Source organism: Hetaerina americana, unplaced genomic scaffold (genome assembly GCF_022747635.1).
Source record: "Hetaerina americana unplaced genomic scaffold, ioHetAmer1.1.p SCAF_8, whole genome shotgun sequence".
In the NCBI taxonomy this organism is placed as follows: domain Eukaryota; kingdom Metazoa; phylum Arthropoda; class Insecta; order Odonata; family Calopterygidae; genus Hetaerina; species Hetaerina americana.
The window spans coordinates 12,667,454-12,686,858 of NW_027287427.1; the positions used below are offsets into that span (position 1 = coordinate 12,667,454).

General features: G+C 38.0%; 1 non-coding gene across 1 annotated transcript; it reads left to right on the plus strand.

Annotated features, from left to right (window-relative positions):
* Positions 1–375: 375 nt before the first annotated feature.
* TRNAP-GGG (transfer RNA proline (anticodon GGG)) lies at positions 376–448 on the plus strand. The gene has a single exon. It is a non-coding gene; the product is annotated as a tRNA-Pro (tRNA).
* Positions 449–19,405: the final 18,957 nt, after the last annotated feature.

Consider the following 19,405-nt stretch of genomic DNA (forward strand, 5'->3'; position numbering starts at 1 on the left):
ACCTGTACTTTGCATAAAAATATCTCATTATGAAATTGTAAAGATACGTACTCCTTATATCAAATATTCCTGCAATACAAGTATCTATATGTATGTATGTATACACATATACAAGTACATATGTAAATATACATGTATGTACGCACTGCATCTGTTAAAAATTCCCGCTTCACGATTCATTCTAAAATAAAAATTCCTAATTAAGTAAATAAAATAATAACCTAGTTCAGCAGAGGTGTCAAACTAGGAAGTAGTAAATTCCAAAGAAATTGCGGTAGATGCCGCAACATTAACTTTTAACGGAGTCATCCGCTAATATACAATTCAATGAAATAATTTCAGAGTTTAAAAATCATTCTAAGATTTTAATAGGACGCCTCGATAGCTTAACTGGCTAAAGCACTCGAACGGGAATTGAGGGATCCGGGTTCGAATCCCGGTCGAGGCGAATGATTTTTTACACTCTGAAATTATTGCATTAGGAAGTAGTAATTATTACTGTAAAGTGGTCGGTTTAACTATTAACTGCTATTAGAAACTTTAGGTGAAAAAGTAGAAAAATGAGATGATAAGTTATCTTTTGTTTGATAAGTCTAATGCCTTGTTTTTAACACATTTAAGCTTCCATTGCTATACAAATTTACGTTATAATAAAGGTAATATTGAATTTCTGTGCAATATGCTGATTAGAATGGGATACTGATAATTTCAAAAGCCTTCGTATGCCTTTAAACTGCAATCAGCACACAATTCATCCTGAAGGGAAAACTTTGGATTTTCAAGCGGGTGTATTTCGCGTATGGTTAACCCATAGCGATCTCATGGATGCTGGATAGCATCGCAAATGTTGAAACGTTCTATTCTATTCTACTCAATACCCTCAAAGCCGCCGCAAGGGCGTTGGTGGGGGGTGTCAGGGCACCACCCGTAATTAAGAAAACAACCGCATGCAAAAGCCACAAATTTATACAATCCACAAACAAAATATGGGATACATTCATGTAAACATTGCAGCCTACACACATGTAAACACAAATTGCCAACTAACATACACATGCACCTATATCTGATGTCTTTGCTATGTTTTATTTTGTTCCAACTTGTAAATTCAATGTTTTTAATATTTCTAAAATGACTTCGGTATTCTTACAATTATGATTCCTGATTGTTCGGGGAAAGAATTATTAGTATTTGTATCTAACACTTCATTGTACACCTTGTTATCCAGTGTTGTTTAATACAAGTATTGCCAAATGACGAACCAACGTAGCGGCACGTCAGAGTCAAGTCCCTTTAGAAAGAAATATTTCAACGAAGATTTTGGCCATATTATGGGCTGAATTTGTTTACACATCGCTTTCGCCATGACATTGAGGATAGCTCTACCTTCAAACATACGCTTTGCGCTTTTTAGTTAACTGGATCATGATAACCTATTTGGTAAACTTTCCCGGCTATAGACAGGAGAGCTTGAGTTCAATCACAGTGATTTTGGAGATATCTCGAGTGAATTTTCGAGTACTGGATATGGTTGGGCAAGGGAAAGGACTGTTCCCCTTCCCTCATTTCTTAATATCACATTCCATAGGACTTAAGGTTAGGTGGACTATACCCTCGCTTAAAAATCATAATCAATGGCTAAGTATGGCGTTTTTTTCAGGATGTAAATAACCTGAAAATATGATATGTCCCAAGAATCCGCGGGAGATTGTTGCATTGAAAATAAAGAGAAAATTTATTTAGTGTTTGATTTCGAGGGTCAGAAAATAACTTGTAATACTTTCATTTTTACACGGTAAAATGAGAACTGCGAAATATAAGGTGATGAAATATATGGTTTAAGGGAGGGAATCAACCTATACACTAGAATTTCATTCACTGTACATTTTAAACTCTAGTCAAATAATACAAAACCGAACCAACTATAGGGGAATCATATATTTTTTTCTCGTAGACATGTGGACGTACTAGTTTTAGTAATACTCGTAACAATATTATTTGGCTATTCAAGCCTTTATGTGGACGAAATTCATATCGCCGGGTCACCTATGCCATTTCTTTCACCACTTTACATACTGTCCAACATAGCATGCTTGAATATAAATATTAGAATAGGTTAATTAAATTCGACACAGTAAAAATAAATTTCAATTGATTATTCAATAGAAAATTGAAAAACAGATTCCGAAAGGGGGAGAATATTGAATACTTGTTACAAAAAACTTTGTTAGTTGGTCGTTTATTTTAGTAAACGTAACGGTAGTCTTTTCACTGCAATAAAATGGTTTTATTATAAAACTCAATATAAAGTACAGTTTGGAAAGCCGGGTTTTAAACAGTATTGGGATATATAGTGTTTTATCAACCTGGATATTAAAAAGCAACGCGTTGATTCATTAGAAAGTTATTTTTATATGTTTATAAATGTCTTCCCATTATAATGATTTTTAAAATCTCAATTATTAAGGAATCGGGAAGGTTTTCCCGACTTTTTAATTAAGTAAGATCATTACGAAGAAATAATTTCGAGGAAGTCAAGTGACGGCTTAAAGCTGCTGCAAGTGATGGCTTTCCGTAGCACCGTTGCGGTTAACGGAATAAACGAGAAATTTCTCCGATGGTTTCGAAAAACACAAATTTGCAGCGGTTATGTTAAGTCGCTCTCATTCAAAAATGGAATGCGGGGTATTCGTTGCTTCTAGAGTTTTGATTCCAGTCCGAAAAAATTAACCACTCTTGACTTAGCCTGTGAAGGGCTCCAATCCATAAATATTGCCAGGCTATTAGGCTAGAGGCTATTAGGGCGATCTAATAATTGCTGGGATGTGGTGTGAATCGAATTTTAAAGGGACACTAATGATTCCTATTAATGTAAATGCCTAATTTGAATAACGGGCTGTTAGCCTTTCCATTTGCAGACGATGCAAAGGGAATTGGTAAATGGTCACTAGTTTCTGAAACTTTACTGATTTCTTTGTATTTTTACCAAATCGCAATGGTCAACCCAGAGGTTAGTTTGATAGGTCATGGCGGAGCTCGCCTCTTACGTCATAGACCTTAAGGCTGGCGAAATTTACACATGGTCAGGGTGGGGTAGATAGTTCTCCCCTGTAGTTTTCCAGGAAAAATCGACACCAAAAATCTCATTATTTAACCCCTTGCAAATTAAAAAGAGATTTTACGTGAGCGGAACAGCAATTTTCGGCGCTTTTCTTTTGTGCAATAAATTTAAAATTATTTAAAAATTACTACATATTTCATGAGCAATAAATAATACACGTACAAAAATGCGCCAACCTTTATACAATTTAGATTTGTTCAAAATAACTTTTTAATCTTCAGCATTATAAAAATCTTAACTTATTCCTAGAATATTTTAAGACTTTCTTTCAATGAATACAAACGCTAGATTAAAATAATCCCAGATATAATTTTGTACATTTCTTCCACGATTTGAAAAGTTATTTCACAGGAAGTCCTGTGTATTTCACCATCGGGGCAATTGATACACTTGCTAATAATTTGTACCCAAATTTTAAATGGAGAGACCTTCTGGTAATTAAAGACAAATGATTTTTTAAAACTAATCAACCATTATCTTCATTAACCATTTCGTATTTTCACATCCATCAGATTACATTAAATGCATGTAAAGTAAGTTTAGACTTGGGTATCGTTAACTGCATCTGCATCCTGGCGGAAAGACATCTAAGAGGCTTGAGGCCACCTCGGACCTTGGTTTAAGTTTCTAGGTCTCGTCTACAAAACTTTGACTTCCCACCGTGGCATCTTTACCACGCTTATATTTCACCGCTATCTTCCCTTTGCCCTCTCATAGTTTCTCCCTCCGCTTTAGATGGCTGCCATTTTGCTGGAACTTAACTCATCCGTTTTCCACTCTTGTGCCCTTGTGGAACTCCACACTCAGCGACGGATTCACCTCCAACAGGAACTCATTTTCCATTCCCGGTGGATTTATGATTATCCAATTCACTCTGATTCTCACACTCTGAGGATACCGGGTACTTAACTGATTTCCTCACCCTCCTAATTACTATGCAACCCCAATCTGATTCAAACCGCTCATTGAGGATGCATTATTTCACGATTTCATGTATCCCAAGGTACAGTTCAGTGAAATATGCATCATAAAAATAAAATTAAGAAATGAAAAAGAAAATTATGTTGAAGAGAATGGAACCTGGGAACTTCAGGGGACCTGCCTTACCATTTTACCTATAAACCTACCTGTAAAAGCCTTGGTTATCAGTAACAAACCAATGGAATGCGTAATTCTTCTCCACAATCAATCTTTTCTTGATTCTAATTGTATGCTTTCCCACTTCTTTAGTTTAATGCTCACTTCCTTTTTTAAGGATGCGCGAGATTTTCTTTTTCATTTTTCTCTAAAAATCTCGCCAAATATATGAAAATAAACTTACTTATTTTTCAAGAAGAAGATATCATTCAAAATAACCTCCTAATATATAATACGATATTCATTACATATTCTCCTATGCTAAGAGCCTAAATTCCATCATTAAGTTTCTGGTGAAATTGGATGTATTAAAAAGATTCATTTTATTACCGTTGCCAAATTATTATTCGCAATAGTGAAAGAAGGGAAGTATGAACAAATGTAATTTATGCTTTGTAGCAGAGTAGGAAGTATGAATAAATGTAATACATGTAAGTATGTTGCTTTATAATTGCAACACTTTAAGCTCTCATTTTTGTTAATGTGACACCTGCTGTCAAGCCAAAACTGACTGGCTTAGCAAGACCAGAATGAGTATTCCATGCATACATTTTTAATTTATACTACTACGGTATATTATGGAGTTCATATCACTATGGTATAAATAAATGTTGTATGTAATTTTATGTTGTATTCATTGTCTTAATTATTTGTGTATCATATTTGATGAAGATTATACTACAGATGTAAAGTAAACATAAATAGCAATAAATTAAAAAATATGTTAATGAAAAAATAATTTTAGCAACAATAAATGTAAATGATTCGCATTCCTTTTCAATGGTTAACTATCCAATTTTGGACCTTTTACTCTTTGTAAATGTTATATACTGATAAATTATTAGGTAAAATATATGTCACCAAACACCAGTGACTACTAATAAAATTATTTACAAAAAGGGTAGGAATTATTAGCTTGATGAAATTTTAAAAATGGATAATTTTCCATAGTTAGTTAAATGGATTTTCAAGTTGGTCATAAGTTTTATATTTAGTGAGTCCAGTAACAAGAATTTGGACCTAAAGACTGTCTGAAACCGGTCGGCCAGAATACTTAAGCAACACGAGAGAAACTCTAATACTATGCAGTTATCTGTACGACACAGTAAAAGACTTCGTAGCAAGTAATAAATGAATTAAAAATAATTTACTACAGCATCCCCTTGGAATTAACAACCTTGACACAGTGGAAATGCTTACGTGTTCTGATGATCCCTAGTGATATATTAGCAGGAGCAATAATTAGGAGCTATTACTAATTATTAGGAGCTCCTGGTAAGATCATTGTTCATAGGTTAAAGGGTAGAAGCTAGATGAAAGGTATTCCTCGGAACGTCTGTTCCTTACTGAGGCGGCTGCAAAGGTGTCTGAGCCCAGTGGCGTGGTGTTTTTTGACGATAGTGTATTGTTAAAAATGCTATTGAAAAAGACGACCACAGGAAACCATCTGAACTCTTTATATCACTATGTTATGATTTTACTAATCCAAGTATGTATCCTGACAACTACCCACTTGGCCCATTGTGTGGTGCCCAGCAGCGGGAGGGGCACGCCTTCCACAGTCGTCACCGCACGAAATCCTTGAAAAGTGAAATCCACAGCTGAAGCAAAGGAGACAAAGAATTGGACCGAAGCAGTTAGACTTATAAAATGAAATATTTTTGGGCGATCATGGAAACAGGGAAATTAGAAAATATAGAGCAGGTGAGAGAGGACATATAGATGCATGTATTTTAGGGTTGTGCGAGACGAGACGGAAGGATAGGGGGGATAACTGGAGCGATAGCTATGCTCTTTATAATACGGAGTAATATACAGTGGAGAGGAAGAGAGCCAGGAGGGGTGGAAATAGTCTTGAACAAAAAGTTAGGTGAAAACGTAGTAAAAATAGAGCAGGCAAATGATAGAATATTATTAGTCGAAGTAAAAGCTGCACCATCGAACTTGGTCGTTATTCAGGTATACATTACAACAATCAGTCATACGGGTGAAGGTGGGGAATTCAATCAGAGGAAATAATTACGGGTGTTTCTGGAAGTAAAATTTGATATTGATAGGAACGTCACGTTAAGCAAAGGAAGAAATGGTTGTCATGTAAGGGAATACGGTTTAGGAAATTGGAATGGCTGTAGGTAGAAAACAACAGGCATCTGCGAGGAACAGGGTTAAATCATATCTATTACACTTGATTTGAACAGCATATTAGAAGTAGGTACATATGAAAATGCCCGGTGACTCCGAAAGATTTCGGTTGGGCTATATTATGATGAGATAAAGATTTAGAAACAGTATGATTGATTGGCACAATTTCCCAGGAGCGGATGCGGATTCAGATCGTAATTTAATATTATTGAAGTACAACGTCAGATTTTAATATGATGAAATAGACGAGAAGAATAAGAAAATTATAGTTAAAAGTATTTAAAAGAATGGAAAGGAAAAAGTTCCAGGAGGCAGAGGAAAAATTGATGAGTCAGGACATGGAAGCGTGTTAAGAAGAAGAGAGTTAGGAAAACTTCAGAAAAGGGATGTCGAAAGACGCCAAAGAAACTATAAAAAAACAGTAAACAGAAAAATGACAAGGAAACAATGGATTACAGATGAGACGATTGGGAAGATAGAAGAGAGGAAATTGAAGAGTGTCGGCACGGAGTTGGGTGGAAGAAAGTATAAAGAGTTGAATAATAAACTGCGGCGGGAAACTAATAGGGCGAGAAAAGCGTGGTGGAAGATGCAGTACGAGGATATGGAAAGTTTACAAAGGAAGGGTGAATTTGCTGCACTCTACAGGAAGGTGAAAGCAATGTAAGAAAGTAAGGAGGGAAAATCCGTGAAAACAATAAAAGATACGTCAGGATATTATTCATTTATTGAACCAGGAGACACAGTTAGATATGGAAGAATGCATATGGCATCTAAATGGCAGAGATATTTAGTCCGCAAGTTTGGACATAGAAAGAGAGTATGACGTAGCTGAGGATAGCTTAGGTCCAGGCTTACTTGGTTGCGGATGATGAACCAAGCCCTGAATGATTGCAACACCATAGCCATTGAGGCTATGGTGTGGCAATCATTGATTAGCGCATTAGAAAATCATTATGATAGGCTATGGAGGTTGTCGAGACGGAAGAAGGCCAAATTAAACGTAAAAATCGGAGGACCAAAACTAGGGCACGTGAAACAGTTTAAGTATTTTGGAAATATTTTGGAAGAAAATGTTCTAAGTAGACATAACGTAAGAGGAAGACGTGTATTACGCAAAGATGCTTTCATAAGAAGGAGGGATGACTGGAACGTTGAGTAAGGTTTTTAAAGGGAAAGAAAACTTTGATATGTAGTGTGGTTTTGTACGATGCGGACAATTGGTAATTGAAGCAGGACGATAGGCGTAGATAGGAGACTTTTTTGTTGTGTTTGAGGAGAAAGATGGGAAAAGTAAAATGGACGGAAAGGGTATCAAAAGAAGAGATGTTTGTCATAGTGTGGGAGGAGAGCGTATGGTTGGGAGAAATCCTAAAAAAGGCAGAAAAAGGAGATGCAGTGGATTTTAATGGGTGGTGGAATGTTGACTAGTATGACAGAGAGCTTAGAGAGAGACGTTAGGCAAGCTAGGATGAGAGGGGAGAAGGATAAGAATGGTGGATTTCATGAAGGAAGGTAGAGTGAATGGGGATTTGGACTGTGTAATGCAGTTTGGGTTATCTGGGTTTTTGTTATTGGAATAATTAAATATGGGGGTGTTAATTTTCCATCCAAATCCTACCTTAAACCGTAGATAAACAATTTGTCAGGATTTTATTTTTTCAATTCTTTGTAATAAGTGACGAAAATACTGTTGAAGCCCTTTTCGCTATAACCTATTAATAAGATGAGAATGTTTTGTGCATTTCAGATATTTCCTTCGGAGTAAGTAGAGCATGTTCAAGTATAATAATAATTGTTGTTTAAATTCCAATAATGTCACCAAGCAAATCGTTAGAGAATTTTTTTATTAATTTTCATGATGAAAGTAGACTCTTTGCTATTCCACATTGAGTATTTTTTACTACGAGCTAGGTTTAGTTACAGCGTAACATTTTCATGTACGCTATTCAGAAACCCAGGTCGTAACAAAAATGTTCTATCAGGAAAGGCAAAGTGTCTTCTATCATCATAAAGGATTTCCACCATGTTACACCTAAAACTGTGTAATTTATTAATTTTAATGTTGAAAAACAATGTGTGAGTGTGTGTGTGTGTGCGTGTGCATGTATGTATGCCTTTGTTTGCATAAAATTCATTAATTTAGCTTTACATTCAATTCATTACAAAGATAAAAACTTAGATTTCGAGAGCGGACCCTCATGCATCAGTTATTCGCTCGTCCGCTGTCACTCGTTAGCACGACTCACCACCGAGCGCTTGATTTGTTGTTATGCAGACCTGTGTCGTTCCCCGTCCCGGATCGCTTCCGCGAATTTTCTCGAAACCAGCGACGCGAAATGAAAGAAAGAGAGAAATGCGCCCAGAAGTGATATTCCCATCGTTAAAAACAGTTAGGAGGAGGGATCGTTTGTCAGCGGGCCCTCTGGACCTCGTTTCCCCCGAAAGAGAAGCAAAAACTCATCCAGCTCCTCTCCCTCGTTCGCTCGCTATTCTCGAGAGCGCCAATTATCCTTTCCCCTTTGCCCTTTTATCCATGATTCACGGAGAGTCGAGAAGTGACGGTAGTTTAAGGGAATTCGCAATTGTTTGAGGTAGAAGGATAGTCAGTCCATTCATTTCCTTCCGTCCTCACTGGTAGTATATGTACACCTACCGGTCTCGATTTACGGATTTCCCCTGACGACGACGAGGATAAAAAAAAGAATGCAGCTATTGCGATGTGGACAGGAAGTGTCTCAGTGATGACGCCAATTTAGGGTTGGGTTTTTTTTTTCATTGCTTTCATTGGATGGATGAGGAAAAACTCAAGAGCGACGTAAATACCGAGCATTTGGGGGAAATTCTTAATTTATTTTTTTCGAAATGATATAATTCCCTTCAGTCTATGGCTAGATAACCAATTCGTCACAAATTATGCTCACTTGAAGTTATGATTGATATGTTTCACCTGCTTATATTATTTTTTTTAGGTTTGTAATGTGAGTGAGTGTTTTGTTTGCACCGGCTATTTCCCCCATGATTATTAACATGCGCATTGCATTAATGGTTAATATTTATCATCACTTGGAACTCACCCTGCAATCATTATACTAACGATACTTTCTCCATTTTGGTAAAATGTGTGTATACGTCTATATATATATATATATATATATATATATATATATATATATATATATATATTTATATATATGACATATATTTAATGTATGTATACATTTATATACATAATATACATAAATTTCTTCGAAATGGAACGCTCTTCGGCGATGCACTAATATATAAAAACACAGGTGTATCGTAGATTTTTAAAACATAGAAACACAAAGAAAGGACACTCACGTATGTAGTTTTGACGTTTGGACAGCTTGACCATCACGGTCAAGCCGCCGAAACGTCAAAATGGCATATGTGAATGTCCTTTCTTTGTGTTTCTATGCTTTAAAAATCTACCTCTTTGTTTATATATATATTCACACACACATTTTACCAAAATGGATGATGATGAAAATGCGAAATAAAGTTCAAAATCAATGTGATGAAAAGAAGAATTTTTGAAAGAATGAAAGAAAGCATAAGCATGCATCAATCTGCAAATTTTCTTTCGGTTTGCTGTCACCTTCAGTATCTTATGAGGACTTGTCCTGAAACCTGTGCTACTGTACGAGCTGATCATGGGGCTCTCTATTGCATTGCTTCTTTCAAATGTGTTATGATAGTAGTATAAAATGTATTTTCAACAACAACGATGCAGAATTTTCAACTAGCGTAGCATATTAAGGGGCATATATATTATTAGCCCAAAATAAAAATCCAATCAAAATGCGTAGAGTGGAATACAGCAAACGAAACTATATATTAATGAAAAGACAATATGCTGACTAGAGTGGAAAAGGGAATGCTTAACAGACTCCCTATTTAGAGGAATCTATCGTAAGGAGTACTTACGACGCGAATTTGAATGGATTTTTTTGTTATTCAATTTAACCGACTGACTCACACTGTAAACACATGTAATCAAATCGTAATAATTGAGCTTTTTTATTATTTAAATGCTAACAAGTATGATTAGACTGCTCCGCACTTCTCAATTTATTTGTCAGCCGCTACTTGATAATCTCGTATTTCAAGTCGCTGTAAATATCTCGCGGTAAAATTTCCGGTTTCCGTCGAATCGAAAAACTCGCACGATATGACAATCGTAGTGAGGTTTGATTTTTGAGCTTTTTGCTTAAATAATAACGTAGAAAATTAGCTGTACCCTGCGTTTCATTTGCCTTTAATGTTGACAAGATTGTTTAATAACATATTGGGTTGAGGGTTCAGCTACTGACCGGTTGGCCAGTGGTTAAAACTCCCAAGTGATGAATTTCGCGGGAAATTGAAGGAAATCCCGACGCTGACCCTAGGCTTATATACCCTGAAAGTGTGAGTTAGGCGACCCATTGGGTTGTTGGAGGCATGCTTTTATGGAAACGAATCATTTAATGAAGAAAGAATCATAGATTCGTAATTCCAGGGATTTTTATTTAGACGCGACCCGGGTTTCGACGGTCGACGTCATCGTCAGGAATCGTACTCATGAATGCAAGACAATACTATTTATCTGATTATGACGATGGACGTCGAAACCCGGATCGTGCCTAGATAAAATCCTGTGGAATTACAAATTTATAATTTTTTCATGATCCATTGGGTTTTGAGTTGAGTTTTGACCTTAAACATCAGCTTCAACCTTTTGAGCTTCAGTAGAGGTGATGACTTACCATTTGGTTGCATCGCCTGCCTACTAATTTTCAAAACTTTTATAATATGGTACAGTCCATAAATAATACCACTCTCTCTGTGGCAGTTGCAAAACCCTATCCTGCCGACAGGAGACCCTTCCTAAAAACGACATTTATGTCTTAAGATTCCTAATAATTTTGTCAGAAATTTCTTACATTAGCGTAATATTTTCTGATGAATTCGTTCACATGATAAAAATTAAACAAACGTAAAAGATTCTCAAGAGTGAGTGGGGGTGAATATGAGCCAATTACCTTTCGCAATTGGTCCTTGGTAAGTGACGTACTTAATTTATTGACTGAAACTGTTTCACTACCGATATCATTGGAAAACTGCGTAAACGACGGCTAGCCAACTTTTACACAGCACAATAATTGGAGAGAGCATTTGTTTTTTTTTTTGGTCCTGGTAGTGGCATCGCTCAGCAATATCCCGAAAAAAAACTATATCTCGTTTTATGTCCTATTTCTCCAAATACGAACCACTTATTACTAAATGGATTATCAGCTCATGTTTCCGTTAATAACTTTTGTTTATTTCTCTCTGTTATCAATGATGAATGGGACGTAAAATCGGGTTCTGGCATGCTTATGCCGTTGCCTACGGGTGTCACAAAGGAATGGCTAAAGCCAAGCAGCAACCTCTTTCCTCGCTTTTTGGGCGTATTTATAGCCGAGGGATTTTTACTTGGGATATTACCTCACTTAACTCTTCTTCCTTGCTGCGGTGAGCTAGGAAGGAAGAAAGTTGGGAGAGGCTGGACTAGAGACCCATTTCGTAAGTAGGTGAGTGACGGCTCTCCCTGCTTCCTTGGGCACGCCTATACATGTGTGCGTTAGAACGCACCTAATAGATTTACCTACATCTAGCCTATGGCGTGGGGTTGAGTTCCGCTGAATAGACGCCTTTATTTCACTCAGTGGGCATTTTTCCGTTTAATTTTGCTTTCTCACATGCATGTATGTGTCTATGGCCGAATAAAATGTGGAATTTAGTGATTATTGGTTAAATAAGAACCTAGAGATGATACAGTGCATCGGAACCTGTTAGGAAATAAATTTGTTAACAAGAGTAAAATTACGATTAGTATTTCGCCATTAATAAGTAGCTACTTTTTTTCTAATGTGATATTAAACCCGTGACGAAATGGGAATAGCCGCGAAATTAACGTTAGCGTTGATGTGGACGAAGGCGTGAATTTCGAATTCCGGATTCACACAAATGCGTACGAGTAGGAATTCTGGGCAAAGCTGATGATTATTTTCATGCCCGGGATATTCGCATTCAGTAAATCCTATTTCCAGGATTCGCCCTGCGGAATCTGTTGAGGGCCTCCACAAATAATTAGTTTCCGTCTTGCTCCGTTGATGGAAAATTGTGCTCAGACTCGTCTGTTCATCTAATTATCTTTATCTATTCAAAACCTCAAATAATTTAAAATTTCATAAATTATTTATGATTTAGAAAATGAAAAGCGTTAGATTGAGTCCCACTGCATCAGTTACAGTCTTTGACTGGTTTTTCCATGCTCAAGGCATTTCTGGAGTTCAACCTCGTTTCTAACGAATGTCCCTCCATTTCATTGGCAGTGGTCACGTTTTTTTTGTTTCTTACATCGCAGGTGAAGAATAACTTATTCTGACCGACATTAACTGAACGCTGACGGTTGAAGAATGATATCTGCAAGCTGATTCTTCAATTCATTATCCTTGCGCGGCGTTCTCACAATGGGTGAACAAGGAAGAGTGCGTGGAGTGGTAATGGAAGCACATATCCGAATGTCACCTATCAAATAAGTGGACATGGTCTTGCGATTGTTTTCACAATGGTATTTTCTCGGAATCTCGCACTTTGCATCCGAGGTAAACTTGTATCTGTTGGTGGTTGAAAAACACGCAAATGCTTTCAAGTTCTTGGATCTCTTTTCTTTTATCTAAATTAATCTTAGGCTAAAATATCGTTTGGAATACTTTTTCCTAAACGCACCGCATTCCTTTGACTACCGTCGGCAGCCTAAAGTATAAATTATCATTCTCTCCTTCTCATTAGTTTCTCTGATACCTCTACAGTCTTGAAAAGGGATAAATGCTTTTAAATATGAACGAATTTCATTATCTGGTGGAATTAAATCATTAATTAGTCTATTAAGTTAGAATTTACATTCCACAAAAATAAAATCAATAGTGTGAGACACAAATATTTAAACTCAAGGCATAATTTGTATTGAAAAAACATATTATAGTCATATTTAACAACACACCCTTTACCTTAGAGAGTTTTATTGACAATTATAGTGGTGTGTGTGTGTGTTTTAATTAAGGTTTTTAAAAAAGTCAAATTAAATTTAAATTCCTTGGCGTGGTCTTCAGGTACCAAGTCTATGCGTTAAAATAGCAGTCCCTTAATAAATTTATTGGCATTGGGAAAGTTATTTTTTTTTTATTCTCCAAAATGAAAGTAAAGGCGTTTGAACCGGGAACCATCGAACTCAATGGCACAAAAAATAGTTTTACTGATATATTCGAAGAATTTCAAAGAAGTCCGGGGAAGTCGAAAGCGGTCCCTGAAAAAGCTGTTTGCGAAATATGACATGCGTAATTCCTTAGAAAGGTCGAAATGATTTCATCCGGCGAAATTTGGAGTAAAACGCTACAAAGGAACACGAAACTCCGTGATCTCATCTTTATGGAAGAGAACTAAAAAATAAATATAATTTGATAACATATTACCCAAAATTTCATAAAATATAAAACCGCATATACCCTCATAGACTTAATTCACCAATTTACTACGAGTTGACAATGAGATGGCTGTCAATGCATTGGGATCGATCTTTTGTACGAGGGTAAATCAAGTAAAACCCTTGAAAGTGCATTAAAATTACGAAATTGTGCCCCACTGTCCTGTCAGTTGTAAATAGTGATAGCCATGGTTTAATGAGTGCCCCACAGTTAACAGCATGATGCCAGAAAGAAACAATATGGTGGGGCGATGGTGTAAACATGGCACTGCATTTGCAACATGCATCGCAGAGGAAGAGTAAACTCTCAGTTGTTTGTTGAGTATCTAAGGGAAGAAAAGTTAAAATTCATCAATGAATGAAATTTTTTCATTCATATCCGTCGCTTCAATAAGTTTACAAGTGAACTGGTCAGTTGCTAGACAGAATTACTCCCCTTGGCCAGATCAGACACGCCAAGTATTCACACCACTGGCCTTAGTAGCAGTTAAAGCCATGATTATCGTGAACTTTCAAAGTGCTGGAATGTTCCCATTGCACATAATGGAGTATACTATACATATGGTAATAACATAACTGAGAATCCTTTTCGTCCAAAGTTTAAGTTTTCTTTAGAATCTTCCTTTTTAAAATTTTCTGAGACTCTATGATGATTTAATCAAATTACCGATTGAAATTTAAATGAAAAGGATCATTGAAACGTTCCATAAAACTGCAGTGAAAGCAAAGAACGGTATCATGCATTCTTAACGAAATCGCGGAAACGTTTAAGCAGCCCTTAATCGGCGCCCCCTCGACATGGGGCTGCGTGTTGACCAAATAAATTCCCTGGAAATGCGATGATGACACAACCGCACAGAAACAAATTCAATTCCACTCAGCCCACTTCCCCCCTCTCCCTTCTTTCTCTCTGTATTTTTTTAACACAAGGGGGAAAACTCGAGTCCGTCCGCTTTTGAGAAACCTTTCCAAAACTTCCCCGTTCCCCCTCTTTTCTCCTGGCACCGAATGCAAGGGGTGTGGGAGACTAGGGAAAAAGAGGGAGGGGCGAGGAGCGGACGGTAGCACAAGGAAGAGAAAGGGTGGAGGAGGCAACGAGGACTGAGGAAACCGTTTGGAAAAAATTCACGTTCGAGGGGGAATGACTTTTGATTCCCTCCTTCAGGGCACGAGGGGGTGCTGGGAAATGCCTTTCCCGTGAGTGTGTTAAGCGTTTGGGAGATGAACGCGGTCGCTTCGAAGGAAAGGGATGAGGGTTAGGGGGGGGGGGGGAATGGAAGGTCTTAAAATCGCCGGTCAACTTCCTGCCCAGCCCCGCCCTCATCCCTATATCCCCCCCTCTCTCTCTCCCTCTGTCTCTCGCTGTATGTTTAAACATTTTGATGGAAATTATCCGGCTATGTGACTTGAATTGCTGGCCCGTTCGTGTCGCTAATCCGTTTAGACGGAATCGTTAATCAACTTTAAAAGTTTTTTTTTCCGGCACGAAAATGCACGATGCTGCACACTGCAAATGTTCTCGCTTTCCGCTCTTGCCGTCGAAATTTTTTGCGTACGATAAAATATTCCATAAATCAGTCTCTTTTGACTCTGACGCTGCCGTTGTAATCTGGGGTTGGATTTATTTCTTCTCTGAGATGACTAACTCTTTAAGACTTTGACTTCCTCAACGCTTTGAGCAAGGTAAATTGCTGTATTTGTGAAAAATAATCAAGTTGATGTTTCCGAAGTAAGTGCACAAATTTTAAGTCGTCTTCAATGTATATTCTGGTGAAGTGAGCGAATGCACAATTGTGTCATTTGGGATACTGCGATCACGTTCCTCTGAAATCATTTTGCCGAATGACACGAAATGATATATTTCGATATAACTTAGTTATACGAGAGAAATTTGACAATATTCACACAAGAGAAATGAACTTGCTCTGTTAATTATTATCATATTTCATTGGTTATGTTTTGCATAAATTTAAAATATCAAATTATTTAATGTAAACATTGTCGATAGAATGTTTTTTATGTGACTGTTTTACCCACGATACTTTTCTTCTAAAACTAATTTTTACGAAATATGTTTGTTTGATTGATTGCTCACCGATTGCTTGTTGATTTTTTCCTTGCGAATAAGGAGCTCTCCACAGATAATACGTGACGCGATTTTTGGCCGACTGAGTAATATTGTCCTTAAAATAGGTTTTTGCATTTAGAAAAATTGTGTAAAATGGTCATTTCATACGATTGGCTGCGTAAGTTACTTCTTGTTTTCTGTTTTGCCAGCTTGTAAACCTTAACGAGTCCCTTACAGATGGCATCACAAGTATCTCTCCTATGTGTCACCACCCTTCGTCAAATTTCATCCTAAAATTCAGCCTGACCTCATGCATGAAGTCACCTCTCAGTTCACGTTCGTATTATGCTTTTTTAATTTTGAGAAAAAACGCTATTTTTCGGAAAAAACGACGAATCCCACTTTTGGATGATGTTTCGAATATAGAGCCGTATATCATCAATTAAAATTTTTTAAATTGAATACATAATTAAAAACTTTTGCCTCTGGGAATCGATAACTTTAGAGTATTTAAAGCTTTCAATTTTACCCTTACCATAATTACACTAAAACGTCTACTTGAATAGGATATTACGAGTTTCTGTTAAAAGGGCGATGCATTCGTTCTCTTAAAGGAAAAACTTGATTTGCATATACTACCTTGATCAAAAAGTTCCCGGAATAACCACCGTGTGGCGCTCCCATCGTTCCGATTTGAGTTCTGTTTTTTTTTTGTTAAATTGGTACATCTGTTGTTGATATTCCCTTTAAATCTTAGTGTCATAACTTGACATTTGCAAAAGTTACGGTCGGTTTTCGGTATGTCTATCAGTGCTTCCTGCGATTTTTCCATTACTTCCTCTCGGCTGCTAAAACGCGTTCCCCGTAATGGTTTTTTAACTCGATTGAACAGAAAGAAGTCACAGGGAGCCAAATCAGGTGAATTCGGTGGCTGTTGGATGGTATTTGTTGCATTTTTCGTCAAAAAATTACGAATAATGATAGCACTGTGCGACGGTGCGTTATCATGGTGCAAAATCCACGAGTTTTCTGCCCACATTTCTGGTCTCTTTCGGCGAATTGCTTCACGCAAACGTCTCATAACGCCCAAATAATACTCTTTGTTTACTGTCTGGCCTTCTGGCAAAAATTCATGATGCACTACACCGTTGTAATCCATGAAAACCGTCAGCATTGCCTTCTTTTTTGACTGAAAACGACGTGGTTTTTTTGGTCTCGGCTCATTTGGTGAACGCCATTCACTTGCCTGATGTCTGGATTGCGTGTCGTACTCATAAACCCACGTCTCGTCTCCAGTAATGATCCTTTTGATGAATGTGGGATCGGATTCAGCCTCGCAAATCATGTCTTTTGCGACGTCAACACGGTCTCTTTTTTGCATGAAATTGAGGTCTTTTGGCACCAACTTTGCTGCTACACGACGGAAACCCAAATCATTAACCACAATGTCTTGGGCGGATCCATAGGCAATGTTCAAGTCCTCCGCTATTTCTCTGATGGTTAATTTGCGGTTATTGACCAACATTTCTTTTACTTTATCAATTTTTTCACCGACTTTCGATGTCGATGGTCTGCCACTGCGTTCATCATCTTCGATTGACTCACGACCACTTCTGAACCGCTCGTGCCACTGGTAAACGACCGTTTTTTTTAGAGAATCGTTGCCGAAACACTTTTCCAACATTTCCAACGTCCGTGCGCCACTAAATCCGTTTTTTACGCAAAATTTAATACAAGTTCGTTGTTGCAAATTTAAATCCATTTCTGAAATTGTAAAAAATCGCCAACACACACAGAGATAGATGTACTCTTGGCTACGTAACTTTTGCAAATGTCAAGTTATGACACTAAGATTTAAAGGGAATATCAACAACAGATGTACCAATTTAACAAAAAAAACAGAACTCAAATCGGAACGATGGGAGCGCCACACGGTGGTTATTCCGGGAACTTTTTGTTCAAGGTAGTATATCATCGATTCGACACTATCAAAGGATTTGACTCAAATGAAAGAATTGACTGAGAGTTTCAAAAAAACATTTGAGACCCATATTTACGGCAACTCCACTTTCAAAAAATTGACAGACTTTCACATCACGAACCACATTAATCAATCCAATGCTTAGTTTCATAGGTGAGGGTAGAGTTTATCTATTACTTAGTCCTACACATCGTCTGAAATGTAATGGGCGCATAAGGGTAGGAGGGCCGGTTCCTTTACCCTATGCCGCGCATAGCCGGAAAAATGACAGGTCAGATTGGGACGCAAGTTAGTATTTGCGATGGACCCTAAATGGACAGCCCTGTCACTACCAACGGGCCTATCCGACGTTTTTAGTGTTTCACTCGAGTTTTTCGAAGGGCGCGGTCAACGGAACGCGTGCGTTCTCGGAAGGCGCGGAATGGGAGATGGTCTGGCGGGAAGGAAGCCCGGAGGAGTTCACTGTTCGCGTAAGCAGGCAGTCCTTCCCCCGCACGCCCCCTCGCGCTCGTAGTGGGGATGAGACTTTGCCGTGCTCGTTTTTGAGCATCGCGACACGTCGCTAACTGAATATCGCATATACAGCGATGCATCAAAACTGCCACATGCATGGGCAGCCTCGCATGTCGTATTTACCCTGGGGACTGCACTATTTAAAGAGAAATCCATTATTATTGACGTAATTGGTATTAACGTCATTGGTGAAAATATTGTTCATTTCATGGTACTTTTCCGTGTAGTTTTATTAGCTACCAACAACAGATATCAGTTAATACGCCACCCAATCAAGCCTGATGTAATTATTTATATATATGGCGGTTTTAGAGCATACCGATGTGCACTCTCTCAAGGACCTCGGATTTGAATGGAAAATATCGATACATTTTTAAGAAAAAAACATGATTTTGTTTTAAGCCTCGATAAACTCAATCGTCCGTATCTTCATTACATCGATATATTCTATCTCGAGGGTCGAAATAATAATTTTCAACATCGATTTTTCGCATCTGCATCGAATTCCTCCGACGCTCCGGTGAGTTATCTCATGCATGCATCGCAGTCAATGCGAATATAAAAATATGACAATAAATCATAGGCTTTATCCAGGGGAGTTGGTTGGGGTGAGGGTGAGAGGGTGGGAGCGGGAGGATATCGCGTAATTCTAACATGTACACGCAGTTTCACTCGCACGAAAATCGTCACGTGGCAGTTCGGAGGGGGTTGGTGCGGGGGGTTGGGGGTGTTGGGGGAAGGGTGTGAGTGACTTGGGCCCCAAAGGCGGTGCGGCATCATGGATTGGAGTCGCATCGCGCCTTGCATACGGGCGTCGAAGCGGGGACCCGTCGAACCGGCGACGTGGGGCTGTGTCGCGCGTGACGGTGCTCCGGAATCACGGGGGGACTCTTTTGTTTGGCGCGGAGAGGA